This window comes from Eutrema salsugineum, unplaced genomic scaffold (genome assembly GCF_000478725.1).
Source record: "Eutrema salsugineum unplaced genomic scaffold, Eutsalg1_0 scaffold_1, whole genome shotgun sequence".
NCBI classification, from domain to species: Eukaryota; Viridiplantae; Streptophyta; class Magnoliopsida; order Brassicales; family Brassicaceae; genus Eutrema; species Eutrema salsugineum.
In genome coordinates this window covers 16,743,042-16,763,921 of record NW_006256909.1, presented here as the reverse complement: position 1 = coordinate 16,763,921, position 20,880 = coordinate 16,743,042, and the positions used below count along the sequence as shown (strand labels likewise).

The 20,880-nt window shown below is 41.6% G+C and overlaps 2 non-coding genes across 2 annotated transcripts; both read left to right on the top strand.

Annotated features, from left to right (window-relative positions):
* Nucleotides 1–449: 449 nt before the first annotated feature.
* LOC112082492 lies at nt 450–555 on the top strand. Its single transcript, XR_002897166.1, has one exon. It is a non-coding gene; the product is annotated as a small nucleolar RNA R71 (small nucleolar RNA).
* Nucleotides 556–4,487: 3,932 nt separating this feature from the next.
* Nucleotides 4,488–4,594, top strand: LOC112082504. The gene has a single exon (XR_002897178.1). It is a non-coding gene; the product is annotated as a small nucleolar RNA R71 (small nucleolar RNA).
* Nucleotides 4,595–20,880: the final 16,286 nt, after the last annotated feature.

Genomic DNA, 20,880 nt, shown 5'->3' with positions numbered 1-20,880 from the left:
GATTGCGGTAAGAGAGATTGTTGAAATTTGCGTTCCGGAAGTTGTTGTTGAAGGCATTGTTGGAACGATTTTGATATGGCACCAGTGCTCCTACGTAGTTCACATCTTCTTCTTGACAAGCTTGATTAATGTGATCGATATCACTAGGTCCTTCATCTTCTGCGCCATTGTTGGTCTCACAAGCATGGATTGGGCGATTGTTGCTCTTAAGAAGCTGGCTCATCATGTTCTTCAACTCGGTTATCTCCTTGTTGTCTATTCCGGCTTGCTTCATCGATCGATCGTATTCAGGACAATCATTGCTATTGGCTTGAGCCAAATTTTTGATGAGGGCTCTTCCTTAGGCTATCGTCGTTTGTCCAAAATCTCCATTGCTAGCTGTATCAAGTGAAAGTTTGTATTTTGGTTGCAAACCTCGGTAAAATGTGCTCAGCAGGCTTGATCCATGAAATCCATGGTGAGGGCAATCACGTTCATACTCCTTAAAACGCTCCCAGGCTTCATAGAAAGATTCAGTTGGCCCTTGTTGAAAGTTTGAGATCTTTGTTCTCAACTGATTCGACATTGACTTAGTGTAGAAGTGGTTCAGGAAAGCAGTTCTACATTCTTCCCAATTAGTAATCGATCCTGCAGGCAAAGATTTCAACCAACGGTGAGCTCTATCTGCTAATGAAAAAGGGAATAACTTACACTTTAAATAGTCTGGTGGAACTTGGTTTGTCCTCATCATGCTACAGATTTCTTCAAAGAGCTCGATATGGTCCATTGGGTGTTCAGAAGGAACTCCATGGAATTGGTTTTGTTTCATCAATGAGATGATTTGAGGCTTGACTTCAAACTCATTCCGGTTCGGAAATGGAACTTGAATTGCAGATCGGTTCTGAAAGTTTTGAGTAGGTGCATCAAAATCAGCTATGCGATGGTTTCTGGCTTGTCTTCGGTGTTGATTTGCTGGCTGTACAGGGCGGTTAACGCGTCCATTCGGCTGCATTCCTTGTTGGTCACCATCGGCTGCATTGATGGGTGCTTCAAGGTCTTCACGTTCTTCTCTCTCGCGGTTCTGGTGGTTTCTTGGAGGAACCTCATCCTCCTCTCCATCTTGTCGAGCACGATCACCTCCTCTGTGATCATTCTCTTCATTTTCTCCATGTTCGGACCCGTCTTGGTCTATATTTAAATTCGGATAAATAGGATCTCCAGGCTGGTCGTCGTTGGCCATTCCTTGCGTTCGTCTAAGTCTTCAAAGTTCTCTTTCGTGTCTGTCTATCTCGTCTAGAATTGGAATGTTTTCTACAGGTCTGCGCCTGGTATTCATGCAATTCAGAGAAAAACAAAAGAAGGGAAAGATAATTCAGCAAAACTTTAAGAAAGAACTAGAGATCAGGTGTCTAGAACAGAAGTTAAAACAAGAAAAATAACAAAAGGCAGCGAAACAAATCCCCGGCAACGGCGCCAAAAACTTGATGTCGTGACAACTGCGTGAGGGAACAAGTTTTACCCTTAACAAAACAAATGAAAGCCGCAAGTGCACAGCTAATCAGTTGTAGTATTTAGGGATCAAATCCACAGAGATTTGTGTGCCTGGTATTCTTCTACGGTTTTTAACTTTATGTCTAGACGAGATTGGTTTTTAAAGGTTGGTTGTTTGTCACGAATTAAACTAAAACAGGAGAAAGCAAATAAATCTATCCTAGAAAGCAAATATAGAAATCGAATGAAAGGCTAATAAAGCAAGTAAAATATCGAATGAAAGACTAATAAAGCAAGTAAAATATGGAACTAAGAGAATTGAAATGCAGGTTTGAGTAAACAAATAAAAATCGATGGAATTATAAACTATGGCTAAAAAACGCTGAGCTTTTGGGAACTCTAAGGGATCATAATCGGTTTTAACACTAGGGTAGATAGATTGGGATTGACGGATATCGATATATAGGGGTTTTAGAGCTAGAGTACGGCGGTATGACTACGTCACTGTCGTGATCATAACCAACTGTTTCTCGCAACCCTGACCAGTAGGTTTCCACTCTGGCCCTGGAAGGGAGAGACGCAAGAGCTGTACAAGACTCGTCAATACTCACGATCTCGCCGCAGGTAGGTTTCCACTCCTACGAAAAAATCGCCTGTTTCATTCTTGGGCTGATACTTAATGAAAAATTTCGCAACACTAACTATCTAGATCAGATACTAGGTGATCAATCAAGCATACATGCAATAAGAACAAGAATAAACAGAGAATAGGTCGAAATCCCAGATCTATAAACCTAGATGTACGATTATGAGAGCCCCTTTCGAGAACCCTAAACCCAACTCGGGATCTACTCAGACATGGCTGAGGTCGACATCATCATCGGTTTTAATAAAAGTAATGAAAAACAGTAAAGAAAAGAGATAAAGAAAGCTTCTCTATTGAAGAACTCGGACTTGAACAATCTTCTACAAAAATCTCATAAAAACGGCTAAAGAAAAAGGGTTTCTGTAAAGTATGAAGGGTTGTGTCTAAAAAAGACCTAAATGACATGTATTTATAGTCTCCAATACTCCATGGTCTCTAGGGTTCCGGAATTGAGGCTGAGAATGACTTTGGGCTTCAGATATATGGGCTTTAGTTCGGAGCTTGATGGTCGCGGTCGGGAGTGACGTGACCGTGGGGATTTAGTGGTTGGCTGCGGTCGGGAAGCTTCTGACCGCGGGAAATAGGTTGTTGGCCGCGGTCGCGTGCTTTGCTGGCCGTCTTCGAGTGGCTCCGGGGCTAATGGAATATCTTGAGATCCAACCGTTGGAATGTCTCCAAACCAAGTGCATTTGAAAGCTGGTTGATTCTTCTATAAGTTTTCCAATTTTGAGGGTGATCAGACGGTGAGAAGGTCTTCGTCTCTCCTTGAGAGTTCTGATGGTCTGCATTTATCCAAAAGAGTCTTTTTGTTCCATTTTGTGCCTCTTTATCCCAAATTACCTGAAAAGTTTTTTTAAAATCCGGAAACATAGAAATCCTTTGAAAACCTTTGAAAATGGAATAAAAACACCTGTAAAAGATATTAAAGTGCTAAGAACAATAATGCAATGCAAGTCACTCTTTAGTCTAGACTTCAAAAGCGTTTTAATTCATTCCCATAACAATAATCCCTTTGCTAATCACTTAATCAAGTCTAACAACCATTAGATATAATCAAGCAATCAACAAGCATAATACATCAAGCCTAATAAGGGACCAAACAATCTCTCAACCAAGAAGACTGAATCTTACACAGAAATACATAGCAAGCAATCACGTGATCTCAAACATTTCAACTTAAAACTCTAATCTAGACTAATCCTCTCATGAAGGCATTAATCTCTACACTAATCCACTTTCAAACCAAATTCCCATTTGTGAAATATGACCTAATGAGCAATAAGAAACAGTTCTAATATGTCATTTATGCAATTAACAAACACTCCCATGGCATTAATGCATAAATCCTTAGTTAGCTCCCATGGCAAATCGTCTGATTCTAAGTGTTCCGGAAACTAGACTCATTCCTCTTGATTCTTGATGAAGACACCGGAGGTTGAATCGCATTTCAAGTCCTTCGTCCCACGCGATCAAAGTGAGGGTTTTGTCTGCATCAAACCATCTGTCCGAGTTGCTGTACACAGGTGAGGGTTCCTCCATGATCCCAGCTCCAAGTTGCTCCCAAAAGTCTCCAAATGACCTGAGAACACTCCAAAAATGCAGGACACTCTAGGACCTAATGCAATTCCTAACTAAAGACAAAAGCAAAGACAAATATATGTAAAACTACCTAAATGTATGCATGAGACTCAATATTTGGACAAAAATGCAATCCTAAACATGACAAAATATGAGTATATTCCCTTGATTCTGTTGAACAGGTGGTGGGGCAAAACCAGGAGGTGGTGGCCTTTGTTGCTGGAAGCTGAGTTGGTTATTGAAGCTATTCCCTTGATTCTGAACCGCTGGTTGCTGAAAACTCTGTTGACCTTGGGAGTTACCTTGGTACTGATTCTGTTGGACAAAGCTTTGAGGAGTGTATATTTGGTCTTGGGGGTTGGCCACATTGTTGCTCCTATAGGACAAGTTCTGGTGTTTGTTGAAGTTGTTGTAACCATTGAACTTGTTTTGATTCCCAATGAAGTGCAACTCCTCTTGAGTGAGACCCTCTTCATTGATATTTGTGAAGCATCTCTTCTCCTCACTCACATAGTGTATAGGCTTTTGAGTGGCAGCTAGGGCTTTGTCAAGCTTTATATTCAGCACTTTAAACTTCTCTTCCAGCCCTTGGTGTCTACCAGAATCTTCTCCTCTATAGCTTCTATCATAATCTTCCCCATAAGTGTCTTGGCTCATGGCTAAGTTCTCAACAAGTTCCATAGCTGCATTGATTTCTTTTGCCAAGAAATTTCCATTTGATGCTGTGTCCAACTGAATCTTGATCTTAGGAACAGCTCCTCTATACAAAGTGGTAAGGAGAGAGTCTTCTGAAAAGCCATGATGTGGACACTTGTTTGTGTAGCTTCTAAACCTATCCAAAGCTTCTCCAAAGGTCTCATTAGAATGTTGAGTGAAGCTGGAAATCTGGTTCCTTAGCTTTGCAGTCCTTGAGCTTGAGAAGAACTTGTATAGAAAGGCAATCTTGCATTGCTCCCATGTGTGGATGGATCCTCTTGGGAGGTTCTTTTCCCACTGATGTGCCTTATCTCCAAGGCTGAATGGGAACAATCTCAATTTGAAGCTGTCTTCAGACACCCCATTGATCTTATTGAGATCACAAACTCTGTCAAACTGATCCAGATGCTCCAAGGGATCCTCCATAGGTAAGCCATTGAACTTCTGATTCTGAACCATATTGATCAAAGAGGCCTTCACCTCAAAGTTGTTGTTTTGGACAGGAGGTGGCCTGATTCCTGCTCCATACTGGTGTGCATAAGCTCGGTCATTCTCACCAACAAAGACTGGTGGAGGCTGATGACGTCTGGGTGGGTTTGGGTGGGGCTGTGGTGGATTAACCTGAGGTCGGTCTTGGTTCTGGTTATCCTGAGCGTGTCCCATATGGACCTGAGCCTGTTGAACTTGAATTCCAATCCCATTACCAGCTCTTTGACCGTGATCAGCTTCTTGAGCCTGATGCTCATTCCCAACTTGCTGATTCATTCCTAACCTCTTCAAGTGAACAGCTCTTTCTCTTTGTCTTCTGGCTTGGCTTCTTGTGATCATAAACCTGAAAACAAAGACAGAACTTGAAAGGTGATCAGTAAAACAAAAGAAACTTGATCTCAAAAACTATATCAGAAACTAATGCTAACAATTCCCACACAATATGGCAACGGCGCCAATTGATAACTAAGGTTTTCAGTCTTAGATGGGTTATCAATCCCCTTGTCAAAGTAGTATAAGGGGTGTCAATCCATATGTGTGGTAGTTAGGCACTAGTTTATGTGATAAGCTCTTAAGTCAAGTGATCAAAGATGAGTTTTGGTGTGAACAAAGTAACAAGAAAGCATAAAGCAAGAAACAAGCAAGTTATGATGAATGAACTAAACAAAGCAAGCAAACAAAACAAAGTGATAATGATTAAGCAAATGATAAAAGCTAAACCTCTAGATGTGATCATTGATTAGGGTGCTGTAGATATCAATTCATGATGCTAAGAACAATAATGCAATGCAAGTTACTCTTTAGTCTAGACTTCAAAAGCAGATTAATTCATTCCCATGACAATAATCCCTTTGCTAATCACTTAATCAAGTCTAACAACCATTAGATATAATCAAGCAATCAACAAGCATAATGCATCAAGCCTAATAAGTGACCAAACAATCTCTCAACCAAGAAGACTGAATCTTACACAGAAAGACATAGCAAGCAATCACATGATCTCAAACATTTCAACTTAGAACTCTAAGTTAGACTAATCCTCTCATGAAGGCATTAATCTCTACACTAATCCACTTTCAAACCAAATTCCCATTTGTGAAATATGAACTAATGAGCATTAAGAAACATTTCTAATATGTCATTTATGCAATTAACAAACATTCCCATGGCATTAATGCATAAACCCTTAGTTAGCTTTCATTCAGGCATTTCATCAAACACCTTGTGGGTGGAGATTTGCCTAAGCTCTAGACCAGAGTGATGTGCAAAGATCTAGCATTAGGAACAGCTAACTAAGGAAATGAAATGAGAATCTAGTCCCTAAACATCATAAATCAAACATCTAAGCACCCTAATCTACACACCTAGAAGCTTAAAAGATGACTACTCACTAATCATGAAGAACACATCTAATATTTTGCAAGAGATGATGTTAATCATGATTAGAAGCAGAAATGAGATGATGAGATGATAAGAAACAGCTTTGGAATGATCAAATCCCTCAGATATCTCTTAATCAAAAACGTTTTTACACTAAAAAGGAAAGAAAACTAGAGAGAAAACTAAGTAGAAGATAAGATGTCTTGGTTTTTTTTTACCAAAAAGCTATATATACTAAGTGCTAATGGACCGGGTCAGCCCAGGACAAACTGGATCCTGACCCGGCTTTGATGGATAGTGGTGTGGTTTGCCACGGTCAGATGATGCTTGGCCAGACCGTGGCAAACTGATAGTGTCAAAGTTCTTGGACAGATTCTTCATGATCAAGGTTGCCATGGCTTGATTTACACCATGTCTAGTGGCCGTGTCTCTTCTTTTCTGGGTTTGGGTGATGAACTTCTTGATTGCCACGTTCTTGATCTGGACCGTTTCATGTTGGGCGTGGCAAGGTGTTAATGATTCGGTGATTGCCACGGCCAAACATCAGCCCGTGCTTCAAGACCATGTCAAATCCCGAGAGTTTTCATATTATGCCACGGCCAAGCTCAGGCCGTGGCATTATCACCGTGTCAAATCATGACACTTAGCACCTTATCCACTCTTAGACGTCTGGCTGATATGTATGTCTCTCGCCATCCTTAACTCTCATCTCACGACTCCAAATCTAATGATTCAACCTGTTCTGGGACCGTGACTCTATCATCTCCAACTTTTATGAAGGGTTTGGGTTCAGATGACGTCGGAAAAGGCTCCATTCCACTGGTTCTTTGAGGCGCATTGCGTAAGACCTGATCGGGCCGCGAGACATGTGTTCCTTCTGATGGCAATATCTCCCAGTTCACAGTTCCAAATCGTCTGATTCTAAGTGTTCCGGAAACTAGACTCATTCCTCTTGATTCTTGATGAAGATACCGGAGGTTGAATTGCATTTTAAGTCCTTTGTCTCATGCAATCAAAGTGAGGGTTTTATCTGCACCAAACCATCTGTCCGAGTTGCTGTACACAGGTGAGGGTTCCTCCATGATCCCAGCTCCAAGTTGCTCCCAAAAGTCTCCAAATGACCTGAGAACACTCCAAAAATGCAGGACACTCTAGGACCTAATGCAATTCCTAACTAAAGACAAAAGCAAAGACAAATATATGTAAAACTACCTAAATGTATGCATGAGACTCAATATTTGGACAAAAATGCAATCCTAAACATGACAAAATATGAGTATATCAGAGAGAGACTAGCTAATTTTCTATTTTCCCTTAAGCAAGTTTTCCAACTTTCTTAAGTTAAATTTCCAAAGAATTTGATACTTTTTCTATTATTTTTTTGACAGGCATCATAATGTCCGATCAAGTGGACAATACTGCAGCAATGGCTGAGATGACGGCTTCCATTAGGGAATTTCGAGAAGCACTTGGTAGTGTGGGAGAAATGCGTGAGGAGCTTTGAACCGTTGGAGAAAGGCTGAACCGACTTGAGAATCCAATACAGTTTCAACTTATCAGAAACGTGAGGCTCGTGGTGATACCCAACACACCGTGCAAACAAACACCCAAAAGACTACTACCAACCCTGGAGAACAGACTCATCGAGTCTATGAACATGGAGAGACGGTTGGCAATGGTGAAATGAGGCGCCAAGAAGAACCGACGGGAGAGAGACGACACCAAGAACCACCTGATATTCTTGCTAGAATGAGAAGGCAAAGGGAACCTCGCCTTGAATCTGATGACGACTCAGATATGGAGGACAGACAACAACATGAACCACTTCCTCAACGCCAACATAGTTATGATATGAAACTTAATACACCTAATTTTGCAAGGAAAACCGATCCAGAAGCTTACTTGGATTGAGAGAGGAGAATGGACCATATCTTTGAGTATTACGACTATACTGGTGCTACGAAGGTGTCTCTAGCGGTAGCTCAACTCACGGATCACGCTCTCGCCTGGTGGGATAGAATTGTGGCTACTAGAAGATAAACCGGCAAAGACCCCTCACTTCGTGGAATGAGATGAAAGATCTCATAAGGGACAGATATATTCCACTACATTATATTAGAGACTACAAAAACGTTTCTGTAAGTTTTCACAAGGAAACAAGACGGTGGAGGAGTACTATGACGAGTTCAAACACCTAAGAAACCGAATAGGGTTTGATGATGATGAGGAGACACTTATGGCTCAATTTCTAGATGGACTCCAAGATAGGTTAGCAAGAAAGGTGGAAAGACAAGTCTACCATGACTTCAAAGACCTCTATCATTTGTCCATACAAGTGGAGCAACATTTCAAGCGTAAGACCTCCACAAACCGCAGCCGAGTACCAAACACTTGGAACCCAAGCAACCACAACAAACCCTTAGACAAAGGAAAAACCGTGGAGGTTGAGTCTCGTTTCAAAAGAAAACCAGCTGATCAAAACCAAAACACCAGAAAAGAGTCAGGTAAGGCTGTCAATACATCACGCACCAGAGATATTACTTGTTTTAAGTGTCAAGGCAGGAGACATATGTCGAGAGATTGCCCAAACCAAAGGACCATGGTTCTCACACCTGCTGGAGAATATGAATCCCAAGATGAGGCCGACAATGAACCCATGAGCAAAGGAGAAGACGAGATGGAGTACCCCGGCTCTGGAGAACTACTATTTACCAGAAGAGTCCTAAGCGTGATGGTGAACCAAAAGAAACAGCTCAAAGAAAGAACATTTTCCACACTCGTTGCACTATAAAGGGGAAGGTATGCAATTTAATTATTGATGGTGGATCTTGCACAAATGTTGCTAGTGAGTATATGGTTAATAAACTCGGCCTTGATAGAACTAAGAACCCGAGGCCATATCTCAGCTTAAGTGGTTAGACGACAAGGTTGAGCTCAAAATCACCGATCAGGTCAATGTTCCTTTTAGTGTGGGGCGTTACCAAGATCAGGTGACTTGCGATTTAGTCCCGATGTATGCTGGCCATCTACTTCTTGGTAAACCATGGCAGTTTGATAAGGAGTCTACACATAATGGTCGCACCAGTGGTTACTCTGTCATGCATAATAAACGAAGCTATAAACTGTCACCTTTAACACCTAAAGAAGTTCATGAGTTACAAGCGAGAATGACTAAAGAAATTGAGCCTAGCAAATCAAAATTTCTGGTTAATATTAGTGTTGTGCGCCGATCCTTTTACTCCAAGGAACCGGTATTACTGATGGTTTTCAAAGAAGTGTTGATCGCAGGCTTTGGAGCTCTTGAACTACCACCGCAAGTAACCAAGTTACTAGAGAGCTACAAGGACGTTTTCTCCAAAAAAATATCTGAGGGTTTACCACCTATAGGGGTATAGAACACCAAATAGACTTCATTCTAGGGGCTCCATTACCAAACCGAACTGCATATAGAGTCAACCCGGAGGAAGCCAGAGAACTTGAAAGACAAGTGCAAGAACTCATGGCTAAGGGTTATGTGAGGTAAAACCTTAGTCTCTATGCCGTACCTGTCTTGTTGGTACCAAAAAAGGATGGGACATGGAGTTTGTGTGTGGATTGTAGGGCCATCAACAACATTACGGTGAAATATAGGCACCCGATACCAAAGCTTGATGACATGCTAGATGAGCTAAATGGAGCTACGGTGTTTTCCAAGATCGATTTAAAAAGTGGGTACCATCAAGTACGCATGAAGGAGGGATATGTGTGGAAACCCGCCTTTCAAGACCAAACAAGGTCTATATGAATGGCTGATTATGAAATTCGGCCTCAACAATGCACCGAGCACATTCATGACACTTATGAACCAGGTTCTTAGACCCTATATCTGCTTCATTGTAAGTTCACAGGGATTACAAGTAGACGAGGAGAAAATCAAAGCAATTCAAGAATGGCCGACACCAACCAGTGTTAGCCAGGTCAGGAGCTTCCATGGCTTAACAAGCTTCTATTAGAAGTTTGTTAAAAATTTCAGCACGGTGGCTGCACCTTTGACAGCTGTAGTCAAGAAAGACGTGCCATTTAGCTGGGGAGGTGAACAGGAATGAGCATTCAAAGCCTTGAAGCAAAAGTTAACCAAGGCACCTATTTTGGTCCTACCCGATTTCAACAAAACCTTTGAAGTAGAATGTGACGCATCAGACATGGGAATCAGAGCAGTTTTAACTCAGGGAGGTAGCATTCTTCAGTGAGAAGCTGAGTAGAGCCACACTCAATTACCCAACCTACGACACAGAACAATATGCACTAGTTTGGGCTATGAAGACTTGGCAACACTATCTCATATCTAGGAATGTGTTATCCACACCGACCATGAAACATTGCAACACCTCAGGGGGCAGACGACAATGAAGAGGAGGCTGATAACACCGTATTTTGACCACTTCTATGGATTGATTTGAAATACTTTTTCTATGTTTTTATTGCTTTCAAGTTCACCCCTGTTTGAAGGCTTTCTCACCGTCTGATCCAGCTCAGATTTGGAGATCTCAAAGATGGAAGTATCAGCTTTCTAGCACACTTTACAGCTTGGCAATCCAACGGTTCAATCAAAAGATACGCGAAGAGCAAGATGTCTCGTAAACCAGCCGGCAAACATTTCCACCTGCGGCCAACAGCCGTTTCACCACGGTCAGAGGCTTCCCGACCGTGGCCAACCATCCATTCCCCGCAGCCACGCATATCCCGACCGCGGTCAGTCAACTCCGAACTCGAAGGCTCATTTCTGAAGCCCAAAATGATTCCTTTATTTGGAGAAACCCTAAGTGACGCCCAGAGATGTCTTGAGCATTATAAATACATGTTTTTGGAACTCTAATTCGTATCACCTTTTACACCATCTTGTTTTCTTATTGTTTTTATACTTTAGCTTTTAGGGAGAGAGAGAGAACTATCTCTTGAACCCTTGTTCTTTCTTTTTTAATATCTATTTATGTCCTACTTTTCAATACTATGTTTTTGATTTATGTTCATCATGTCTGAGTAGTTTTATTGTTGGGTCTAAGGGATTTTCGATGGGGATACATATGTTCGATGAGGATTCCATGAGCTATTGAAGCCGAATCTTAGAACTTTTTCTTCTGAATTTATTTTTACTGCATGAGAGTAGCGTCATGACTACAATCTGATCCAGATGCTTTGTGACACGAAAGTGCTCATCTGGTGTCAGATCTAGTTTAGGAGAGCAAAACAAACATAGGAGTGGAAACCTACCTGTGGGTGATTTGTGAATGCTGACGAGTCTTAAACATAATGCATCTCTTCTCTTCCAGGGCCAGAGTCGAAACCTACTGGTCAGGGTTGATAGAGATAGTTGTCTATGATCCTGACAGTGGTGTATTCATACGTCCGTGACTCTAGTTCGAAAAGTTTAAGCTAAAATTTTATCAAATTTACTCTCTAGCAATGTTTTGAATCGTTCATACCCAAGAGAAAACTTCCCTGAAACCCAGCGCCTTTTTTTCTATAGATTTAAACCGATTTTCATTCAAGCTTTAGTCTAATATTTTTACTCTTTCAATCGATTTTCATTTAAGCAATTAGGTTTAGCCGTTTTTCTCGTTTTTAGTCGATTTCATTAAGTTTAGTGATTAGGTCACTTTAATTCTCGTATTTTCTCGTTAAGATTAGTTAATACGTTTTAAAGACACCACCAAAACCCCTACAAAAATCGCCTGGTTCTAGACTTCCTTATTTTATATTTCTTTCAAAGGCTTTTGCAGGACAGATCCTCCTTCCCTATGGATTCGGTCGCTAAGTACTATAATCGATCAGCTGTGCACTTGCGGTTATTGATTTCATTTAGGATAAAACTTGACAACCCTCACGCAGACGACACATCAAGTTTTTGGCGCCGTTGCCGGGGAAGGCACGCGTTTTCTTTTCCGCAAAACCCTAAGAAAGGTTGGTAAATCGAATCTAGAACCTTTTTCTGCATATTTTCATTTTTCGGTTCTTTTGTTTCTATTCCAGAAGCAATGGATCCTATAAATCGAAATCCCTACTATGAGGGAGGTTTTTACAACACTCCTCAAGCCACCAGACGCAGAGAAGAGCAGTACGTACGCGATCTCTAAGATAAAGTTCAAACCTCAAACTACCATACGTTCCTGAACGAGCCCTACGTGCCTCCAATGGTAAACCCTAGACCACCTATGCATCGCCTACCTCACCAGATTCTCTAGCAAGATGAGAACGTCCAGCTCAGTAATCGATTGAGTCAGCTCAAAGCCGTAATCAAGCAGTTCATAGAAGCTCAAGCAGTTACTATAGCTGCTCTAAACGAAAGGATTGATGGAATATCAAAAATTTTCAATGAGAAGATCGACAACCTAGCTTCACAAGTCAAATCAATAGAAGAACGAGCAACCAAGGATGCAGCTATGATCGCTAACAGGTTCGACAGCTTGGAGGAAGAGCAAGCAAAGCACACCTACGAGCTTTGCAACACTAAAAACAAGGTCATGGACCTGGATTTCAAACTCGATGATGTGGAAAAAGCCCTCAACGAAGCTAAGAACGATTCTTATGACTTCACAGTCGAAGTTTCAAAGAAGGTATACAAAGTCATTGACAAAACAGAAGAGCTCGACTCAACCATGGACAAAGTAGTCTATGCTCTTGATGAAATTGAAGAAAAGGTTGAGGAGATCATACAAGGACTAGGAGAGCAGATTCCAAGAGCCAAAACTAAAGACTTAAGTCCAGAGAGGGACTACACCAAGCAAGAAGACCCAGGAGATCATCCAGGAAACAAAGGAGCAAGCAATCACAGACAATCAACTCAGAGACATTCTCCCGCGGTCGCATCAACTGTGACCGCGGCCAAGAAGCCCTTTCCCGCGGTCATGCTCGACCTACCCGCGGCCCATGGATGTTTTCCCGCGGTCGCGTCTCCTGCAGTCAAGGCCAGCCAAAAAAACGTTCCAAAACAGCCCCGTTCGGTTCATACAAGCAGTTTCTCGATTGATGCACCCTCTGGAATGACTAAACCCCTCCCTCAACAACTAATTTGCTCCATCAGCAACCAATAATCTGAAGACAAAGGAAAGCCACTGCCCTGCAACATGGCTTTGTCTTGTGAAGACGAGTATGAAGAGCAATACTCCGAAGATGAAGAATATGGGTTGTTCGTGAAGGATCCAGATGCAAAATATTCCGCTGAAGAAAGTATTGGTGAAATTCAATGGATCACTAACAAGATCAGTAGAGAGAAGCTGATAGAGTTTAACAATCTGGTCAAGACATTCCCTGCTCACCTCAGCTTCGATGATATCTGGAAACTTGGTTGCCTGCAAGTATTTTTCAGGTACTGTAAGGAGTCTAAAGAAGATATCCACAAGTACTTCATGCGAGCTCGATACTTGACGTCACCAGAAACAGCTGTCTATGCGATCCACCTTCAAAAACCTGAAGACTGCAGCTACTACACCAACAAAATCAGCAAAGAAAAGCTCGATGAGCTCAATGATGTAGTACGAAATTTACCTGAAGGAATCACCTTTGCCAGAGCTTGCAAGGACTTCATGATAGGCCATTACTTCTGTGAGAGCAAGGAATCAATCCCTGAAATAGAAGACTTGTTTAATCATGCAAGAAGAGGTAAACCTGTTCAAACACTTCACAAAATCGAAGGTGCAGGTCAGTTTCTCATCTCTTGTTCTATTAGAGGTGAAATGTTTAAGGGTATACTTTGTGATTCTGGAGCTTGTCTTAACATGATGTCCAAGGCAATTGCTTTGAGACTTGGTAATAAACACCTACGCAGGACTAGAGCAAAGATTAGTCTAGCTGATGATTCCAATGCAACACCTCAAAGAATTTTCTAGACTAAGTTGTGGATTGATGCACGATCTTTGGTCCTAGTTTAGGAGTTCATGTCTCTGAGATTTGTGCATTTCCTATTTTTTTTTTCACTTAACCAGTTTAGACTTTTGATTTGTTTGAGGACAAACAAAGGTTTAAGTCTGGGGGAGTTTATAACACCCAGACTCTTTTCAAGAAACTTAGGGAAAAGCTTAACAAAAAGGATAGAATACAAGTTTTTCAGCTCAGAGGCAAACTATCAGAAGTTCACCCTTTATTGAAGGCTTTCTCACCGTCTGATCCAGCTCAGATTTGGAGATCTCAAAGATGGAAGTATCAGCTTTCTAGCACACTTTACAGCTTGGCAATCCAACGGTTCAATCAAAAGATACGTGAAGAGCAAGATGTCTCGTAAACCAGCCGGCAAGCATTTCCACCTGCGGCCAACAGCCGTTTCACCACGGTCAGAGGCTTCCCGACCGCAGCCAACCATCCATTCCCCGCGGCCACGCATATCGCGACCGCGGCCAGCTAACTCCGAACTCGAAGGCCTATTTCTAAAGCCCAAAATGATTCCCTCATTTGGAGAAACCCTAAGTGACGCCCAGAGATGTCTTGAGCATTATAAATACATGTTTTAGGAACCCTAATTTGTATCACCTTTTACACCATCTTATTTTCTTATTGTTTTTATACTTTAGCTTTTAGGGAGAGAAAGATCTATCTTTTGAACCTTTGTTCTTTCTTTTTCAATTTCGATTTCTGTCCTACTTTTCAATACTATGTTTTTGATTTATGTTCATCATGTCTGAGTAGTTTTATTGTTGGGTCTAAGGGATTTTCGATGGGGATACATATGTTCGATGAGGATTCCATGAGCTATTAAAGCCGACTTTTTCTTCTGAATTTATTTTTACTGCATGAGAGTAGCGTCATGATCTACAATATGATCCAGATGTTTGGTGACACGAAAGTGCTCATCCGGTGTCAGATCTACTTTGGGAGAGCAAAACAATCATAGGAGTGGAAACCTACCTATGGGCGATTTGTGAATGCTGACGAGTCTTAAACATAATGCATCTCTTCTCTTCCAGGGCCAGAGTGGCAACCTACTGGTCAGGGTTGAGAGAGATAGTTGTCTATAATCACGACAGTGGCGTATTCATACGTCTGTGACTCTAGTTAGAAAACTTTAAGCTAAGATCTTATCAAATTTACTCTCTAGCAATGTTTTGAATCGTTCATACCCCAGAGAAAACTTCCATGAAACCCAGCGCCTTCTTTTCTATAGATTTACACCGATTTTCATTCAAGCTTTAGTCTAATATTTTTACTATTTCAATCAATTTTCATTTAAGCAATTAGGTTAAGCCGTTTTTCTCGTTTTTAGTCGATTTCATTAAGTTTAGTTATTAGGTCATTATAATTTCCGTATTTTTTCGTTAAGATTAGTTTTTACGTTTTAAAGACCCCACCAAAACCCCTACAAAAATCGCTTGGTTCTAGACATCTTTACTTTATATTTCTTTCAAAGGCTTTTGCAGGAAAGATCCTCCTTCCCTGTGGATTTGATCCCTAAGTACTACAATCGATCAGCTGTGCACTTGCGGCTATTGATTTCATTTAGGGTAAAACTTGACAACCCTCACGCAGAGGACACATCAGAGGCACGCCAAGTGGTTAGAATTCATAGAAGCCTTTCCCGACGTCATCAAATACAAGAAGGAAAAAGAAAATGTGGTTGTCGACGCTCTCTCTAGGCGACACTTATTGATCTTGATGATGGAAGCAAAGGTGTTGGGTTTTGAATGCATCAAAGACTCGTATGAAGGAGATTCAGAGCTTGGAGAGATCTTCAAGAACTGTGAGAAGGGAGCCTATGGTTCGTTCTACAAGCATCAAGGGTTTATGTTCAAGGAAAAAAGGTTATGCATTCCACAAAGCTCACTAAGGGAGTTACTAGTTCGTGAACCTTAGTAGGGGTCTAATAGGTCTTTTCAGTAGAGACAAGACACTATACATCCTCAAGGAACACTTCTACTGGCCACATCTCAAAAGGTCCGTAGAATAGTTCTGTTCCAATTGCGTAGTCTGCAAACAAGCCAAATCAAGAGTTCAACCCCACGGTCTATACATGCCGCTGCCCATATCCACGATGCCTTGGGTTGACATCTCAATGGACTTTGTCCTTGGATTACCTAAGATCCGGAACAAGGACTCCATCTTTGTAGTGGTGGACAGATTTTCTAAAATGGCACACTTCTTGCCATGTGCCAAGGTCAATGATGCGACGCAGATAGCTGATCTTTTCTTCAAAGAGGTGGTGCGCCTTTACGGGATTCCAAGAACCATTGTCACAGATCGAGACGCCAAGTTTCTCAGCCACTTCTGGAAGATCTTGTGGAAGAAGCTCAGGACAAAGCTGTTATTCTCCACAACTTGCCACCCTCAGACCGACAGTCAAACAGAAATTGTGAACCGCACGCTTGGCACCTTGTTGAGAGTCACTATAGGGAAGAACTTGAAGAACTGGCTCAATAATATATCATTTGTGGAGTTTTCTTTTAACAGAGCCACTCATTCAGCCACCAAACAGTCCCCGTTCCAAGTTGTCTACGGATTCAACCCCACAACACCGTTGGACTTAGCCCCATTACCACAATCTAAAGCCATCAACCTAGATGTTAGATTATTTAGAGACTAAGCGGAATAAAGAGATTTGAGAGAATATGCAAAAGAGAAGAGAGAAAGAGTTCCCAAAGTGGTGTTATTTTTCATTCTCGTCTTTGATACATATATAGAGGAGACAGAATAGAAACTAGGTTTAGCTAAGCTACAATACAAAAGAAAGTGGTTAGACACATAAGGAAACATGTGAGTCTTGAGCATGGATCCTGAGAGATAGTGACAGCTCCAACGGTCACAAGACCAAGTGTGAAAGACGCGTCAAGGGGGGACCATTGTACGGACACCAACTCTCTTCTTCCTTAAACCTCACACGTGATCCCTTGAGCCTTCTCTCCTTATTAAAGACTTAAACCGATTCAAGCCCTAAAGCATAGAACCTTTCTTGACCAATACTCCCCCTCAAGCTTAGCCATCGAAGTTGTTTAGATTGCTAAGCTTGAAGACCCATGAGCATCACCTCATTAAAAACCTTAACAAGGAAAACCTCATGGGACAAAACCTTGTTAAGGGAAAAAGAGTGTGATGTCCATGGATCAAGGACTATGATCAAGGGCGACTAAGGTCCACAAGTCCTAGCTTGCTAAAGAGATTGTTGCAAACTTTAAGACTTGCGGCCTTAGTGAAAATATCAGCCAACTGGTCTTCACTTCTTGTGTAGCACGGTAACACCACACCCTCCTCAATCTTCTCACGGACCTTGTGGCAATCTATTTCAATAGACTTTGTTCTCTCATGAAACACCGAGTTTGTTGCAATGTGTATAGCAGCTTGGTTATCACAATGCATTGTAATCGGACCTTCTTGCTCAATGCCAAAGTCTTTAAGGAGCGCCTTAAGCCAGGTTAATTCACTTGTAAGCTTCCTCATTGCCCTATATTCAGCTTCTGCGGTTGAGCATGAGACCACCTTTTGCTTCTTAGTCTTCCAGGTTACAAGATTTCCACCAATGAAAGTACAATACCCAGTTGTTGACTTTCTATCAACACGATCGCCAGCCCAATCTGAGTCACAATATCCCACAATCTCTGTATTATTGTTCTTTCCCATCCAAATGCCTTGTCCTGGACTCCTTTTGAGGTATCTGAGAATTCTTTCCACCATACCCCAATGATACACTGTCGGAGCTTGCATATGTTGGCTTACTTGATTCACGGCGAAGCAGAGATCTGGCCTTGTGAGAGTGAGATAGATCAATTTGCCAACAAGTCGTCGATACCGAAATACATCCTTGAAGGTTTCATCTGATTTCTCCCCCTTTCGATTGACTTTGTAGCCCTCTTCAAGCGGCGTTTTGGCTGGTTTAGCTCCAAGTTTTCCTGTCTCTTTGAGAAGATCAACTGTGTATTTCCTCTGAGACAGGAAGAGACCCTCAGGAGACCTACACACCTCAATGCCAAGAAAATACTTGAGCTCGCCGAGGTCTTTAATGTCGAATACCGAGTTAAGAAAGGCTTTTGTAGACTGAATTCCCTCCTTGTCATCTCCAGAAATGATAAGATCGTCTACATAAACAAGAACAACCACCAGACCTTGAGAGCTCTGGAGGGTAAACAAAGTATGATCCGAGTGAGACTTCTTGAACCCCTTTTCCATCAGAGTGGTACTAAGCTTGTTATACCAGGCTCTTGGAGATTGTTTCAATCCGTATATAGCTTTCCTCAATCTCAAAACGTTACCAGGTGCAACAATATCCTCTAAGCCTGGAGGAGGGGTCATATAAACTTCTTCTTGAAGTTCCCCTTGAAGGAATGCATTTTTCACATCCATTTGCCACAGATCCCACGAGAGATTAGTAGCGAGAGAGAGGACTACTCTTACAGTATGGAGCTTGGCAACCGGAGCAAACGTGTCTGTATAATCTTCTCCAAAGGTCTGAGTGAACCCTCTTGCAACCAACCGAGCCTTGTATTTCTCAATTTCACCGTTACTCTTATACTTGATAGTGAAAACCCACTTTGAGCTCACAGCTCGCTTCCCTGGTGGTAACTCGGCTTCATCCCAAGTATGGTTGCGTTCCATAGCTCCTCTCTCGTCACCTATAGCTTCAATCCACTCCTTCTTGTCTTTAGCTTCTTCATAGCTTTGAGGAATCTCATGTTCCTCAATTTTTCCCATGAACGCTTGATGATCAGAGGTCAACAAGGCAAGAGAATAAACAGCCTGAATTGGATGAGCTACAGCTTGACTATTGTAGTAGACTCTGGTGTTCTTGCTGAGCCTAGTACTTCTTCTTAATGGCTGAACAGGTTCCTCTACAATCCGATTAGATGGATCCTTGATGAGCCTAGTACTTCTTCTTAATGGCTGAACAGGTTCCTCTACAACCGCCTCTCCTTGTTCTTGTGGGACTGATTCCTCTGCCTCCACTTCTAAGTCATCTGGAGTTGGCTCTTGACTCTGCTCCTCTTCTTGATTTACTTCTGAATTCAATGGTACCGGCTCAGCTTCTTCTTGAGTATTTGTAGGAACCGGCTTATGCACTTGCTTAGGCAGGACTGGATTCCCAAGATGATCCAGCAAGAACCGCAGACTAGTAGCGAGATCAGATGGAGAGCTTGACAGGTCTTTGAGACTCTCCCAATTCTTCTTGTCATAGTATCCCTGGTTCTCAAGAAATTTGACCTCCCTGGACACATAAGTGCGGCTATTAACAGGATCATAGCACTTGTACCCCTTCTGAGTTGTTGAATACCCAAGGAACATACACTTTATGCTTTTGGCCTCAAGTTTGTTTCTCTGTTCACCTGGAACAAACACAAAACAAACACACCCAAAAACACGTAAGTGATCTAATGAGGGTTTAGTTTTGTTAAGTACCTCAAATGGTGATGAGTCTTGTAAGACTTTTGTTGGGGTCCGGTTAATGAGATAGCATGCGGCTAAGACAGCATCTCCCCAAAAACGTTTAGGCACATTTGTATGGAACATCATCGACCTGGCCACCTCCATTAAATGTCTATTTTTCCTCTCAGCAACTCCATTTTGTTGTGGAGTGTAAGGGCAACTGGTTTGGTGTAAGATGCCATGCTTTGCTAGATGTTCTTTGAATCTGTGACTTGTATACTCACCGCCATTATCTGATCTAAGAATCTTAATCTTGGCATTAAAATGATTAGTCACATAATTTTGAAAGTTTGTGAATGCTTCAAAATACACGATCTTTAGAGGGAAGTAAAGTTATCCAGGTATATTTTGATTTTTCATCAATGAAGGTCACAAAGTATTTATTACTATCCCTAGACATGCAAGGTGAAGTCCACACATCAGAATGAACCAAGTCAAAGCAATGTTCATAAATAGTAGATGATTTAGGGAAAATAACTCGACAATGTTTACCAAGAATACAAGATTCACAACTTGTGTGATCAAAGGCAACATCAGGTAACATTAATTCAAGAGCACGCGAGTGAGGGTGACCTAATCTAGCATGCCAAATAGAGTTCAAACTTGCAGAAAAACATGAATTAAAAGAGAAAGCATTTGAGTCGCTTGGTGAAGGATCCTCGAGAACATATAAATCATCTTTGGTTCCCCCTTTTCCAAGTACCTTCCCATTCTTAATATCCTGAAAGTGAACATCATTAGGACCAAATATCGCATAACAGTTTAAGTCCTTGGTAGCTCTACTAACCGATAATAAGTTAGAAGTGAACTTAGGCACAAACAATGCTTTACTATCTTTATCAAATAACTTTAGGTTACCAGTTCCTTCTATGGGAATTCCATCACCATTAGCTATCACAACATTTCCTAAAGCCGGTTTTATGTTGTTTAACAGTTCAGGGTTACTAATCATATGATGAGATGCACCTGAATCTACAACTAAAGCGGTTTTAGGTTTATTAGAGAAGAAGGTGATACCAGACTGTTTTGCGGCTAAGGCTTTGATAAGAGCCTCAAGGTCGGTCTTTCTCACAAACTCAGTCGAGACATTCATGGCACCATCTCCACCTTGTGTCAATGCACCGGCTCCTTCTTGAGCAAAGCTAGCTCTTGCATCCTTGAACTTGCTCGGCTTCAGGTGAGGATGAAGAATCCAACATTTATCTTTGATGTGGCCCTTCTTCTTGACCATGGCACTGCAGAAGTTT